Source organism: Marmota flaviventris, chromosome X (genome assembly GCF_047511675.1).
Source record: "Marmota flaviventris isolate mMarFla1 chromosome X, mMarFla1.hap1, whole genome shotgun sequence".
NCBI classification, from domain to species: domain Eukaryota; kingdom Metazoa; phylum Chordata; class Mammalia; order Rodentia; family Sciuridae; genus Marmota; species Marmota flaviventris.
Window position 1 is genome coordinate 40,969,764 of NC_092518.1, and position 7,750 is coordinate 40,977,513.

Below are 7,750 nucleotides of genomic sequence, written 5' to 3' on the forward strand. Positions count from 1 at the left end.
TACAGGCGTTGGGAGGGTACCAAGGCTATTGGCTTGGCCCATGACTTTCAAATTGGCTGTGTTCTTTTAGTCCTTGAGTCTGAATTTTTCTGTACCCTCCATTTGGGTCCATCCCCATTTCCACTCCCCAACCCCCGCTCTGGGCCAAAGGAGTTGACTAGAAATACTTAACCTCCCAAGGTGGCCTTTACATTTGGAAAAAAATAAAATAAAACCTTAATTGGGGCTCATTATCCTGACTATCTCTCGATTAACTGTCCTATAGTATTCAGGAGGTGAAGACTGCCAGTCACCAAACACATGACATTGTGTACCTGTGCTATTAGATTATAACCTGGGGACAAAAAGATCTCCCCTTTTAAGATCTGACAGGATGCTCCACTTGGCCAGGGGGCACTTCTGGGTGCCTGTTGCCCACAGAGCTAAAATACAAGAGACTCCAGGAGTCCCAGCGTATGCAAGTGCCTGTGTCTTGGCCCTGCTGATTAGTGCAGAAAGATGTCTCTCACAGTCTGTGTATGGTCAATATGGCCTTCATTGGACAGAGTTCCCTGAATATTTTAAAAATAAATAAATCAAAAGGTCTCTGGATACCACTGACAGTGGAGAACTTACTTAAAGTTGATGACACATGAGACAGGTCAAACTCAGCAATATCCTATACTCTGACTCCTTAAATGAACACTGGGGAAAAAAAAAAAAAAACGGGTTAAGGAACAGTTTTGTTGTTGTTGTTGTTGTTTTGTATATGCCAGACTATTGGATCCTGGGATAAAATTTGTTTTGTAAATTAATAAATGTACAGATAACATTCTCACCCAAAAAGCAAGAACTTCATTTGCAAGTGCCTCCAAGGAGAAGCAAATTGACCCTGCTCTGCTGGAGGTCTACTAAAAGGAAAGCCAGCCCTTTGGGCCAGAGGAACCCTGAAATGGTGATCCATGTTATTTTAACCATAATTTTGTTTAAGGAAGACCTAACTTGCCCCACAGAAAAAAAATAACCTCTTAAGAGAGAGGCATTAAGGGGGATCTATTCGCTACTGGACAAAATTTTAAAATGTGAATCAGCTCTGCCAGATATACCATACCATATGCTTTTTCTGCCTGTTTGGAAAAAAAAAAAAAACACCTCACACTGATGAGTACCAATTTGTGCAAGACATGAGAGCTATAAAATATTTAAAGTATAATGTCCATTTCTTTTAGCATTTTTATTTGTCAGAGAAAAGGATGACTTAAAATTTTGACCAGGCAACAGAAATATATATATATTTGACTAAATGTTCTACTAAAGAGTTTATAAAATTAAATTTCCTGTAGGTTTATAGGCAAAGTAACCAATAAGTACTATTTGCTCTTTTTTAAAAAATATTTATTTTTTAGTTATAGGTGTACACAATATCTTTATTTTATGTTGATGTGGTGCTGAGGATTGAACCCAATGCCTCACACATGCTAGGGGAGCGCTCTACCACTGAGCCACAACCCCAGCCCTGCTCTTTTTTATACATTTGGTCTGGCATAAAAGAGCCACAATGACATTTGAAATATTGACTTATATCTGTCTGCTTTGATTAAGTATTTCTGATCATTAACAGTGTTTCCTCAATTTGTAAGAGATTGAAAGCTATCCTTTGATTTTTGCTAATACTGCTAAACTATACAGGCCTGTAATTATCATTATCATACACTATGGGTTGTAAATTTTTCCTTTAAAAGTTAAACCTAGTTAATATAAGAACATCTGTATAATTGTGGCACTAACAATTACTGGCTTCTTTTGTATATTAGATGTATTGTTCTTCTAGTATAAAAGTCGTTGAAAATATAAAGCTTAGGAGAGCACATTACCAAGCTCTGGTATTCTCCAAACTAAACTTGTCTGTATTAGTATCTCTTTTAGACTTATAAAAATACTTCAAAATACAAATTTTATTGGGGATTGATTGATTGATTGATTTTTGGTACTGGGGATTGAACTCAGCGGCACTCAACCACTGAGCCACATCCCCAGCCCTATTTTGTATTTTATTTAGAGACAGGGTCTCACTGAGTTGCTTAGCGCCTCATTGTTGCTGAGGCTGGCTTTAAACTCATGATCCTCCTACCTCAGCCTCCCTAGCCACTGGGATTACAAGGGTGTGCCACCATGACTGGCTGGGGATTTATTTATGCCATGTAATGTTCTGTAACTGGATAAAAGTAACCTGTTATCAATTATAACAATGTTATTTTTTACACTGGGATGGAAATTTAAATGTATTTTTGAAAGATAATAAGGAAAGCCTGATCTCTTTAAGGTTGCATGGAAGCATTTTGCCACTTTTTCCCAAAAAAAAAGAAAGTTAAAAGTTCTCTTAGTTTTTGTTTAACTCATGTTTCAGAAGTAATATTGTATTTTTTGTTGTTGTTTCTGTCAAGAGATTTGCCTTACGTGAGATAAGGCTCTGCCTCTCACCTTATTACATGTCAGGATGGCTCAAAAATAACTTAGGCCTAAGCTCATTTAAAGTTATGCTCAAAGGATGGATTTTTATTATAAAGATTATTGTGAGCTCAATATAAACAAGGAATATAATACATAACTAAGGTTTAAGATTATAAAAATGCTTCTTGAATCATAGCTATTATACATAACTGAATATGTTTTTGCTACTGTTTGTTTCATTTTTATTTTCCTTGTAAACTTTATTTTTTAATATTTATTTATTTTTTTAGTTATAGGTGGACACAATATCTTTATTTTAGTTTTATGTGGTGCTGAGGATCGAACCCAGTGCCTCACACATGGTTGGCAAGCACTCTACCTCTGAGCCACAACCCCAGCCCCTCTTTGTAAACTTTATAACTGTTGCCTGTTAGTGTTTTGCAGGGGTATTCCTACTAATAGAACAACTGAGTTAATTTGAGATAATAAGCCATCACGTACAGGACAGACAAGGTATAAGGCTGAATTCCAGTACTAATGCTGACCCCAATGGAAGAGGTAACCATAAAATTATAAACATGGAAGTCAAAACCCATTATTCTTACTTCAACACTGGTAAAACTGGTCTGCTTGATTTTTTTTTTTTTTGTAATGAAAGAAATATGTATCTTTATTGGGTGGGGTGTTCTTTTTAGTTATACATGTAGTAGAGTGTATTTTGCAGATTATACATACATAGAGTATAACTTATTCTATTTAGGATCCCCCTCTTGTGGTTGTACATGATGTGGACTTACTCTGGTTGTGAATACAAATGCAAGACTAGGAAAGTTATGTCCAATTAATTCTACTGTCTTTCCTTTTCCCCACCCCCTCCCTTCCCTTCATTTCCCTTTGTCTAATCCAAAGGATTTCTATTATGCCCCTTCCCAACCTCACTTGCTTTGGGTTAGCATCCACAAATCAGAGAGAACATTTAGCCTTTGGTTTTTTGGGGATTGACTTATTTCATATTAGCATGATATTCTCCAGTTCCATCTATTTACCAGTAAATGCTATAATTTCATTCTTCTTTATGGCTGAGTAATATTCCATTGTGTATATACCCCACATTCTCTTTATCCATTCATCCATTGAAAGACACCTAGGTTGTTTCCATAGCTTGGCTATTGTGAGTTGAATTACTATAAACATGGATGTGACCGTATCATTGTAGCATGCTGTTCTTTGGGTATATACCGAGGAGTGAGATTACTGGGTCAAATGGTGGTTCTAGTCCAAGTTTTTTAAGGAATCTCCATACTGCTTTCCAGAGGAGTTGCACCATTTAGCAGTCCCACCAGCAATGTATGAGAGTACCTTTCTCCCCATATCCTCCCCAACATTTATTGTTACTTGTTTTCTTTATAATTGCCATTCTGACTGGAGTAAGATGGAATCTCAGTAGTTTTAAATTACATTTCTCTAATTGCTAGAGATGTTTAAAACCAAAAAAATCAGAGACTAAAGTCAAGGAAGTAAAAGAGTCAAGAAGAAAGCAGCCAATATTTGGCGGTTGCCCTCTAGGGTCAGCCAGGATCCAGGAAATGACAGGAACCCTCTCTAGGGATCAAGAGGACCCTAGTGAACAGGAAGCCAACAGTGTACTTCTGCAAAGAGGAAAAGCATTGGACAGGGAATGTCCCTGATGATTCTGAAGTAAGCAACATATGGACATAAAAACTCTGACCTATCCTAGCAGATGGCACAATTGGTAGATGAAGGCTATAGGAACCAAGAGCCTTTTCACATGTTCCCAAGAATGACCTGTTGAGGAATCTCAGATGACCTTTAACAGTAGATAGGACCAAGGTCACTTTTTACCAACTTTGTCTTAAACACTCAACAAGAGAATATAACCAAAGAACCAGCCCTACGTGAACATTTAGGAGAGACAATGGCTCTTCTAGTATCATTTGAGATGTACACTTGTGTAAGCCACACCAAAAGTAAATAAAGCTGGAAGCTATAAAGGAAGGATTCTTATGTGGGAGTGCCTAGTAATAACTATCACAAAAGAACTCTAGAGTCACAAGTTTGTCCTGAATTTCATAGACTGGCTAAACTACTTTTGTGTTAATTGTTTACAAAAATGTAATACTTTGCTGTCTCATTCATTGTTGTCCTAGCATGATCCCTTCCCTATGTATGCCTTGTCCTGTCACCTGCTAACTGATATCATGGACCTCTGGACTGCCCTGATGCTAAATACCCTTAACTGTCCATACCCCACCTGACAAAGAACAACCCTTCCAGCAACTTCACCCTCTCCTAGCAGGAAGCAGTTTGAAGTTGTTGTTTCTCATTTTTCCATAGAAATGGAATGTAAAAATTGACAATGGGGGAAATGTAACAGTGGTTTACCAAATGCTTCAAATATAACACTTGCTGTTTTGTCAATGAAGTTTATTTTAAAGGGGACATGTCTTTTTCTCTCTCTTTTCCCTCTCCCTTTCCCTAAAAAGATTAGGGAGACAGGGTTATCTTTTCTTCCCCATCTTAGGCTTAGTTATCTGTCCTTGAGAACATACCCACCCCAGGAAGGCGATATCCCCAAAAGATGTAGGAGGTGACTATCTCCCAAATTAACAGGTGAATTTCAACATACCATTGGGGCGTAGGTGGGATCCCTGCTCCGGGCCTGCAGGGCACACCTGAAATTATAGCTTTTGAATCCTCTTTAAAAAGCCTTCTGCTGTCCCTGATGGGCAGAATCACAGCCTCTAGGACAGGAATCCCCTGTGCTTCTTCTTTGCCAGCAAGCAATAAAATTTCTTTTTTTCCTTTTTTTTCAAAATTGTGTCCTCATTAAATTGGCATCCAGGTCAAGGACCAGGTTTTCAGTAACAAGAGTATTAGAAATATCCAGTGGCCCAGAAACTAAGAGATTAGAAAATGCCAAGAAGATACAAAAAGATATTGGTGTCAAATGTAGCAAAAAAAAAGAGGCCCAAGTGAGATTAAGAGCTGAAAGCTATCTGTTGGATTTGACAATTAGAATGTTATCAGTAGACTCAGCAAAAGGTATGTCAATGAAGTGGTGGGAGGCAAAAATGACTAAATAGAACATAAGTAGAGAATGTGAGTCTGTATACCTTTAAACAAAGTTCAGTAACAAGAGATGTAATGGACAGAAGATAGGAAAGGGATGAAAATAAAGTTTTATTTTGTCAACAATAAATGTTGCTGATTCACAGGGAAAAATACACTTTAACATTGTTGGCAGAAGTGTGAATTAATACAATCATTATGGAAATCAGTATGGAGATTCCTCAAGAATAGGAATGGATATGCCATATGACCCAGCTATTCCATTCCTCGGTATTTATCCCCCCCCAAAAAAAACTAAAATCAGCATACTATGGTGTTACATGCATTCCCAGGCTTATAGCAGCAGAATGCACAATAGGCACGTTATGGAACCAACCCATCAACAGATGAACAGATAAAGAAAATGCAGTATATATAGACAATTGAGTTTTACTGGGGTCATAAAGGATGAAATTATGTTATTTGATGGTAAATGGAAAGGACTGGAAGACATCATGCTAAGTTAAATAGGCCAGACTAACAAAGTCAATGGTCAAATATTTTCTCTCATATGTGGAAGGTAGAGAGAGGAAAAAATAAAGGAATAAAAAGGTATCTCACAAAAGCAGAAGGAAGACCAACAGAGTAGAGGAAAGGGATCTAGAGGGAGGGAAGAGGGGAAGGCAAGGAGAGATATTGGGAAACTAAATCAACCAAATTATGCTATATCCATGTACAAATATACCAAAAATGAATCCCACTTTGTGTATAATTATAATGAACTAATTAAAAGAATAATGGAATGGAGCCCAGTAGAGTAGTAGGAGGCATGGGGGAGGGAAGAAAGAAGAGAAGGGGGAAGTTACAGGGAATGAAATTGATCAAATAATGTTGTGTGCATGTATGAATATGTCACAATGAATCCCACTATTATTTACAATTATAATGCATCAATAAAAACATAAAAAGATAGTTTTGCTTTTCATTGTGTATGTGTGTACAGAGATTATAATTAAGCTAGGCGAGGAAACTAGAAAAAGAGAATGAAAGTACAGAAAATGGTGGCAGAAAAAAGCAGGAAGAAGGCTGAGAAAAGTGAGGAAAATTGATGTAGAAAAGTCCCAAGATAAATAGGATGCCTTGAACAGGAGGTGAGTCAACCCAAGACAGAAAATGAAGATACTTCAAATAGGTTCAGAGGTAAATATGTTTGGGGGGAATGAAGTAAGAAATTAAAAATGACATGAGACCGATGGCTCTATCACAAAACAAAATACTTAGGAATAAATGTAGTATAAAACTTATATTTTGAAAACCACAAAGCGTTGCTGAAAAGAATTAAAGACGACCTAAACAGAAGGAAAGATAGATAGGCAATATTCTTAGATTATAAAATTTGATATGGTTAAGATGATAATACTTTTCAATGACCTACACATTTCATGAAATCCTTAACACAATCACTATTGACTTCTTTTCAGAAATTGACAAGATGATACTAAAATTCAGAAGAAAACATAAAGTACCCAGAATAGTCAAAATTATCTTGAGAGGGAGAAAAAAATAGAGGACTCACATTTCCCAATTTCAGAACTTTCTACAAAGCTAGAGTAATGCAAATTTATATACCAATTTAAAAAATCTTTCTAAAAACATGTGGTACTGGCAAAAGGATAGGTGTTAGGAGTAGTGATTTGAATTACGGTCTCTTACTGTCCTATGGCAGGAGCTGAGTACCTGTGCTAGGTACTTCTTGTGCAAAGGCACAGGTCAAGACTGCCCAGTCGCTATGGTAACACCCTACTTAAAGGAGGTTCTGTGTTAGGTACAACACTATCAGTCTTGACCCTAAGTTCAGACACTAGCTCCTGGGGGTAGAGAATTATGAGTGCAAAAAAGACAATTATAATTGACTGTCCATTACTTTGTCCTTCAGCCTGCCTGCTTTGAAGAGATTTTCTCACAGAAAACACTTTTGATGATAATATCTATATAATAAACATGCTGAGCTAGCTCTGGGTCATTGTTCTCTATATGGGTATGATGTCCCACCTGGTCTCAGCTTTCTCTCTCTCTCTTTGTCTGTCTTTTCTAATCTCCCCTGACTCCTCACCTGTCGGTTGTGGCAGACAGGCATAACACAGGTAAAAGATACAGAATTGAGAATCCAAAAATCTCATATTTATAGTTAATTTTCTACACAGATGCCAAAACAAGTAAGTGGGGGGAAATATACTTTTTTTCAACAAAT